The sequence below is a fragment of the Sinocyclocheilus anshuiensis genome, unplaced genomic scaffold (genome assembly GCF_001515605.1).
Source record: "Sinocyclocheilus anshuiensis isolate Anshui unplaced genomic scaffold, SAMN03320099.WGS_v1.1 scaffold1762, whole genome shotgun sequence".
Lineage (NCBI taxonomy): Eukaryota > Metazoa > Chordata > Actinopteri > Cypriniformes > Cyprinidae > Sinocyclocheilus > Sinocyclocheilus anshuiensis.
Window position 1 is genome coordinate 384140 of NW_015547656.1, and position 8242 is coordinate 392381.

At 37.8% G+C, this 8242-nt stretch overlaps 1 long non-coding RNA gene and 1 pseudogene across 1 annotated transcript; both read right to left on the minus strand.

Annotated features, from left to right (window-relative positions):
* Positions 1 to 3158: 3158 nt before the first annotated feature.
* LOC107702167 (uncharacterized) lies at positions 3159 to 4214 on the minus strand. The gene is made up of 3 exons (XR_001635736.1): positions 4197 to 4214; positions 4098 to 4113; positions 3159 to 3943 (listed from the first exon to the last, which is right to left on the minus strand). It is a non-coding gene; the product is annotated as an uncharacterized LOC107702167 (long non-coding RNA).
* Positions 4215 to 4251: 37 nt separating this feature from the next.
* The window catches only part of LOC107702143 (serine/threonine-protein kinase DCLK2-like), a 21888-nt pseudogene continuing 17897 nt past the window's right edge, over positions 4252 to 8242 (minus strand).

An 8242-nucleotide genomic window follows, 5' to 3' on the forward strand; every position in this document is an offset into this window, starting at 1 on the left:
GGTTCCTCGGAGAATTTGGTGGGAAACGTGGCATCGTCCCCAAAAACCACAATCAAGTACCGCTGGACCCCTGAACACACGGGGCCGTCCTGTCATGTGCCCGATGAGCATTTCTGCATTTTGCCTTAATTAGATGTAATACAGTTTAACGAGGTTAGTGAGGGGACGTTTGAAGCGTGTGGATCTCTTGTACTGTACTGACGTGTGTGTGTGTGTGTGTGTGTGTGTGTGTGTGTAAGGCCAGATGAACTTGTTTACAGAGTTTTAACCAACATTAAACTGATCAGTTATGTAAACATCAATTTAATGCGTTCTGTCCTTTTTTACCCCATCATGTCAAGCTTTCCTTCAAGCACATCAGTTTTCAACATTTTTGATTCTTACTGTACAATACATGACCCGTCATTCATGATATACTGGATAAGGAGAAGGATTAATTTTTTTACTCACAATATCTACCTGATGAAATATTTTAGAGCTTGGAATAACTAGTAAAATGTATATTCATTATAAAAATGGCCCAAAGTTCAAAGTTTGTGGTCATTTAGATTTTTTAAATGTTTTTGAAGTTCTTCTGCATTTATTTGATCAAAAGCACAGTAAAAAGTGTGAAATATTATTCTAATTTTAAACAGTTGTTTTCTATGTGAATATCTGTTGAACTGTAATGTATTTCTGTGATGCGCAGCTGTATTTTCAGCATCGTTACTCCAGTCTTCAGTGTCACATGATCTTCAGAAATCATTCTAATATGCTGATTTGCTGCTCAAGAAACATTTCTGATTATTATCAATGTTGAAAACAGTTGTGCTGCACAATATTTTTGTGGAAACTGTGATGCATTTTATTTTTAAGGATTCACAGATTAATAGAAAGTAAAAGAACAGCATTTATTTGAATTAGAAATCTTTTGTAACATCATAAATGTCTTTATTGTCACTTTTGATCAACTGAGTGCGTCCTTGATGAATAAAAGCATTCATTTCTTTAAACAAAATTCTTAATGACCCCAAATTTTTGATGTACATGACTTCCCATGGAAATGTAATCCATAAGGTAAATGTAATCTGCAAATGTTTCTGTCACATTTGGTTGCTAAAATGAAACCCAAAAAAAGTGGATTCACACTTCATTTCAGTCGCCGTTCACATGCAATAAAACACACAGACTCGCGTTCATCTCAGGGTTCATCAGCTACTCATGATGTATTGTTGCAATACAAAACAAAACATGAAATAAATCCATAATTAGAATAATTACGAGGAGCTTAAGGCCCCGAACAGCCACCGTACAAAAGTTAATACCACAAGATTACACTAAAAACGGAGGCATTTCATGGAGATAAACACACACACACACACACACACACACACACACACACTCGTCCTCATTCAGTAAAGGCTGAAGTTTTGGTCTAAAGCAAAGTCATAACACTACATCAGACTCGTAACACATTTGGTCACACAAATCAGAAACATCTGGCAACACAATTCTAACGTCTCGTTCTCATTCAGTTCCAGACGCTCAAATGCTTTCAGGTATAAAGACGCCAATGTCTGAAATGAGACTCTAAAGATGCATCTGATCAGACACCAACACTGACACATAAGTACAGAAAGAGAGGGGGCAAGGGTAGGACACAGTGCAGTAACAGTCGAGGTCGCTGGTTTAGTTGAAGCCCTGCGTACAAACACAGACCAGAACTGAAGGGCTAGATTCTTACACGATCTGAAGAACAAGTTTACATGCACTCAAATAATCCGTTAGTATCGGACTGAAAAGCCTTCATGTACTTCCCTCAGTCAGTCAGTCCGAATGAAATTTCAATCTGATTGTAAGGGAAATAATCTGTAGGGGAGAAAAAGCTAAGCTTGCAATACGCTCTAATACGACCATTTTATCGAACGGATTAAAAAATACTTTGCGCACATGCGCAGTGCCGAGACATCACGGAGATGTCTATTAGACGTCTGCATTACATCTGCAAGACGTATTTTTTAGAGTGTTTGCTCATCTCCAATACGTCTATAGGACGTTTCCTATCAGATGTCAAATAGACGTTTAGAAGATGTCTTTAAGATGTTTATGATTTAAAGGTCCCATATTTTACATCTTTCTGGAGTTTTATTTTAAGTTTTGATGTCCTTAAGAATATATTTGCGGTATAAGTACCAAAAACCATCTCAATATATTTTTACAGCTCCTCTCTCAGGAGCTAGGCTGAGAACAGGTCGATTTTGGCCTGTCTAATTAATATTCACGGACCTCTCTTCTGATTGGCCTGTTGTTTCTGAGTGACGCATGGTCAGGCCAACCACAGGTAACTAGGGTCAGCGACGTCACAGCGCTAGCTGGAGGCAGCAAAACAAAGGGGAAACTTCGTGAAAAATCACAGCTACTTTATGCAGGCTGTGTGAATTTTACCGTGGACTGACTGTTTTGAAACGTATATGGTAGTTACATAGTCCCTAGACCTCAGTTATCGTGAAAAAAGCCAGGACATTTCAGTTTTGACAATATGGGACCTTTAAACTGACATCTTAAAGACGTCTATCAGATGTTTGCACACAGCAGATGCTTTCCAGATGAAGAGATCTTTAACAGACATATTGCATGGGGTTTTTGCTGTTATTTTGTGTTGGTGATGAAATGGCGTGTTTGCTATTTGTGCTGCTATTTCATTTGTTTCTGTTTGTGTGCTTGATTGTTTGAATACGCCTAATTTATTGTTCATTTTCAACTTTGTTTTTGGGGAAATGTCATACTACATTGTGACTTATTTTGTCTATCTGTATTTTTTTTTAATTACTAAATGTTTTAGACATCTTGCAGACGTACCTGTGCTATCTGGGATGTGTCTTATATTACAGACATTACGTATTTACCTCCTACGAACTAATAATCCCAGCCACCAGGGAACGTTCTCAGAACTTTGGTTAAGGTTCTCTCACGAACATTCTTCCAGTAACGTTAATAGAATGTTTGCTCAAAGTTCTCTGGTCTTTAAGAGTGTTCTCAAAACGTTAGCACAAAAACATTATTTATACTTCATTCCTGAAACGCTTTAGTTGGACATTTATCTTAAGTTTTTTTTTTAAATGTTACTAGTTTTAGAATGTTCAGAGAACATTCAAAAGTAACATTGCCCTAATGTTTGCAAAATGATCAAATAGAACCCCCCCAAAAACACAACGTTTCTAAACATTAACAAACTGGATGTTTAGAACGTTCAGAGAACATTTTATAACATCATGGACACATTAGGAAAACATTTTAGTTGGATGTACATCTAACATTTTTTTTTTTGAAAGTTTCTACTTGTTTCAAAACATTCAGAAATTCATAACGTTATTATAACTTTCTTAGAACATATTTTTGTTAGCTGGTCAGTGGAGGAGAAGGAATATTTACTAAATATTTGCTAAAAAAGTTTTTCTTTTAGGTGTCATCTAATCCAAAACGACTCGCGTTAGCTCTGTTGACATTATCGCAGTGGCCTTTTCCAGTTATCAAAGAAGTGTCTTTTGTTCGGAATACGCAAATATACATGTAAATGAATATGTGAAATTTACCGTTCATATAAACAACTTTCAGGATCTGAAATCGGATTGGATTCATTCAGATTGAAGAAAATTAGTGCATGTAAACAAACTGCCTCGATGCTGCGGTGGTTGTTGTGGTGTTGCTATGCAGTTGCTAAGGTGTTCTGAGTGTCTGTGGGATGTAATACTTAGTGCTAGAGGTTTCAGCATGTGGCTAACACTAAAATATGAGAACTTAGTAAAATCGATGGCTGACTTAGCAAACACCACTAATAACAGGATGGAAGATGAAGAGAGACGGTGGTCTGGTCTGGTCTCTGTGTTGAGGTTTGTGGTGGTGATCAGGGTTTCTCTTCTTCTGCGCCTCCGGAGAAATTCATCAGACTACTGCCAGCTGTCATCTACACACACACACGGTCAGAAACAATCAGATGTTACACTCAACATTTACAGCATTTATTTGAAATAGAAATCTTTTGTAACATGAATGTCTAAATGCTATTTAATGCTAAATATAAGACATTTCTTAAAAAAAATATATATAACAAATGTTACCATGGAAATTATCCACCTGTAACAGAGGAAACGAGACACAGTGTATCAGCTGAAGGTAATTATGGTATGTGTGTGTGTGTGTGTGTGTGTGCGTGTCACCTCTGCCTCTGCTGCTGTGCTGTGTGTGTTTTCTGATTCAACACCATCTTCCATCTCACACGCCATGTTGGTGTCCATCATCGCATCGTCCTGCTCACACACAACAACATTTACATAACGGTAAGATTTTCTGAAAGAAGTCTCTTCTGCTCACTGAGGCTGCATTGATTTGATCAAAAGTGCTGTAAAAATTCTGAAATATTATTCTAACTGTTTAATTTAAAAGAGCTGGTTTTTATGTGAATCTCTGTTAAACTGTAATGTATTTCTGTGATGCGCAGCTGTATTTTCAGTTCTGCTCACTGAGGCTGCATTGATTTGATCAAAAGTGCTGTAAAAACTGAAATATTATTCTAACTGTCTAATTTAAAACAGCTGTTTTTTATGTGAATATCTGTTAAACTGTAATTTATTTCTGTGATGCGCAGACCGACATTCACTTGCAACATCTTACCAATTAAATCCTGCAAAAGACACATCAGATTCTTATGGAAGCTCGTTTTTGCCACGGAATAAAAGAATAAAACAAGTAATTAGGTGCGTCCCAAATCGCATACTTCTGTTGATTGTTGACTTTGTTGACGTGACATGTGGCCAAGTATGGTGACCCATACTCAGAATTAGTGCTCTGCATTTACCCATCCAAAGTGCACACACACAGCAGTGAACACACACAAACTGTGAACACACACCCGGAGCAGTGGGCAGCCATTTATGCTGCGGCGCCCGGGGAGCAGTTGGGGGTTCGGTGCCTTGCTGAAGGGCACCTCAGTCTCTAACCATTAGGCCACGACTTCCCTATGCAATTCACTCCCCTCACCTACAATCCCTACCGGTACGAGACTCAAACCCACAACCTTTGGGTTATGAGTCCGACTCTCTAACCATTAGGCCACGACTTCCCTATGCACTATTCTATGACGTTTAGTAGTATAAATAGTGTGAGTAGTGCGTTCACACTGAAAATTCCAAAAAGAAAAAGTGCACTTTAAATACCAGGATGATGCACTTAAATAACCGAAAAATTTAAGTGTGGAATGTTGGACACTTCATGCACTCAACTGTCACAGCTTTAATTAAGTATCGAGGGGGAGGGGCTATCAGACTCCGATTATGAATGACAAAATAAGCGTATATAATTCATACTACACATGGTTGAGTACATAGTGCATAAGTACATAGTGTATGAGTGTATAGTGCATCATTTGGGACGCAGCTATTGTGACCTTTTTTCTCAGAACTGCAAGTTTCACATCTCGCAATTCTGACTTAAAAATAAAAAAAGTAGTAAAGGTAATTGCACAATTTGAACTTCTCAGAATTGCAAGTTTACGTTGCAGGAAAAAAATCTGAATTGTGAGATATAAACTCGCAAATACCTTTTTTTTTATTCTGTGGCTCAACAATTCAAAACTTGAAAGTAAGCAGTAAAAGTGAGCGCTGAATGAGCATTTATTCTGTGTTTGTGTGGTTGTTCTTTGCAAACCTTAGCAGAGAGGCTGATGTTGTCCCAGTACGGCGAGGGAAACTCCAGTCTGCCCAGTAAGATCTGCTCGAACAGCTCCTCCTGCTGGTTCCTCTCGCTGCGGAACGGAGGAAAGCCACACAGCAAGATGTACGTGATCACACCCGCAGCCCAGATGTCCACCTTCAGCCCGTACCTGCAGCACACACATGCTTTCACTCCACTGATCACTAAACCATGTGCTCTCGCTCCAGCTATCAGCACAAACCACTGTTTCTTCTCATTTAAAGTAGTTAAGTTAGTCGCTCTAACCTGTTAAAAATGAAGTGAGCTATGCTACAGATGATATAATCACTATCATTACAAACAGAAATATTTATTTGGCACCAAACAGGGTTATTATAGTTAACTAAAACCTTAAAAAAATGTGTAACTTAAACTTATTTTATTTCAGCTAGCTGCCAAGGAAGTATTTCTCATTTTCATTTAGTTTACTTTGATGTGCTAAAATAACTAAGACGTAAATACGTATATTTCTGTGGTAAGAAAACAAGAATTCTTATGCTATTTTGCGTTTCCAGTAAATGTATCTTGATTTAAGAAAATGTAGATATTTGTACTGGAAAACAAGACAAAAATACAGAGGATGAACATCACTTATGAAGTATAAACTAAGGATGACAGCATTAAAATTAAATGTACAATAAATACAAGCAAGATCAGCAATTAAGTAAATATTTCACTATAAAACACCTAAAATCCTTTACAAAGAATCACTGAATCATTTTTATGAACTGCTTCATTTACATGCATTACGTGAACCAGTTCACTAAAACGAATCATAAGAAAAAGTTTGCTTAAACTTTGCATATGTGTTTTATGTCTTGTATCATATTTGCTCCATCAGGCTTTTATGGCTCATATAGTCTGATACAGTGAGAATATGGAGGGGGAAAAACTCACGTTTTATTCAGAGACTCAAACTGAGCTAAAAATATGAATTTGCTCCAGATGCTGGTATTTATATGATGAGATTCTGATGCTTATAATGTAAATCAGTGAGATCTTTCTAACAGTAGAGCAGATACTGACATAAAATGATATAAATATCAGTGGTCACTCTATATCTCCAGTCTGATACAGTGAGAATATGGAGGGGGAAAAACTCCCCCTCCAACTTTTATTCAGAGACTCAAACTGAGCTAAAAATATGAATTTGCTCCAGATGCTGGTATTTATATGATGAGATTCTGATGCTTATAATGTAAATCAGTGAGATCTTTCTAACAGTAGAGCAGATACTGACATAAAATGATATAAATATCCTCCGCTAGATCCGCCCCTGCGTTGAGGAACAGTGAAAGTAAAGCTTCTGGAAACAAACGCTCCTCAAAAGATCCTGATGATCAGATTTGAGACTCACTGATATTTCTACAAAAATAATTGATGGCGAATCAAGTAAAGCTGAGCTGCTTCAGTCCAGTAAGTGTTCATCTGGAGATATTACTGCAGTTATTCTGACGCTTACTTGATCAAAACCAGTCAAGATCTGACTACAGTTACACTAAAAGAGCTTTGACTGGATAAACAACTCTAAACTATCAATCAGAGACAGAAGACATGGAGGAGATTGTGTGTGACTATCTAGAGACCTTAGACCTTACAAATTAACATCAAATAATGAAACAGTAGTTTTATAGGCTAAGTTTTACCCGCTCTCTGCGATGATCTCCGGTGCGACGTACGTAGGTGTCCCGCAGACGGTGTACAGCGGTCCCTCCACCGCCGTCGCCAGACCAAAATCACCCAGCTTCAGAGACTTGGTGCCGTCTGGATACTCACACACCTGCACACACACAGATGTGTGTTTATACTCCATATGTATGTGTATGTGAGTAGTAAATCACACAGAATGAAGTTTTTTGAGAATCTAAAAATGCAGAAAGTTTCCTGAAAGGGGTAGGTTTAGGTGTAGGGCAATAGAATATACAGTCTGTGCAGTGTGTGTGTCTCTGTGTGTGTGTGTATTCGTGTACCAGCAGGTTCTCTGGTTTAATGTCTCGGTGTACGATGTTCATTCTGTGCAGGTATCGCAGCGCTCCGGTCAGGTTGAACAGCATGGCGCTGGCGTCCCGCTCCGTGTACTTCGTGGAGGAAGTGATGGCATCGAACAGGTCACCGCCCTGCCGAAAACACACAACACTGTCACATACTACTCATACTAGGTCATTGGCTATCAGGTGCTCCTGGCAACACCAATTAACCAATTAGAATCTCTGCTGTGTTTTCACTGCCGTGTAGTGAGTGAATATGTGAAAATGTTTACTAGAAACTACTGTTAATTTCACAACTGCACAGATTTATAGACCCCAATATTGGAGTCAGTTATTACTGCTAATCGCCAAGGCAACGTTTCGCAATTTCGTTAGTTTAACTTGAAGTACTAAAATTAAATAAACTAAAACAAATAAATAAAAATTAATAAAAACTATAGACATTAAAAAAACTAATAAAAATTACAAAAACACACAACAAAATTACTAAAACTTTAAAATTAAAGTGAAAACAGAAAAATAAAATG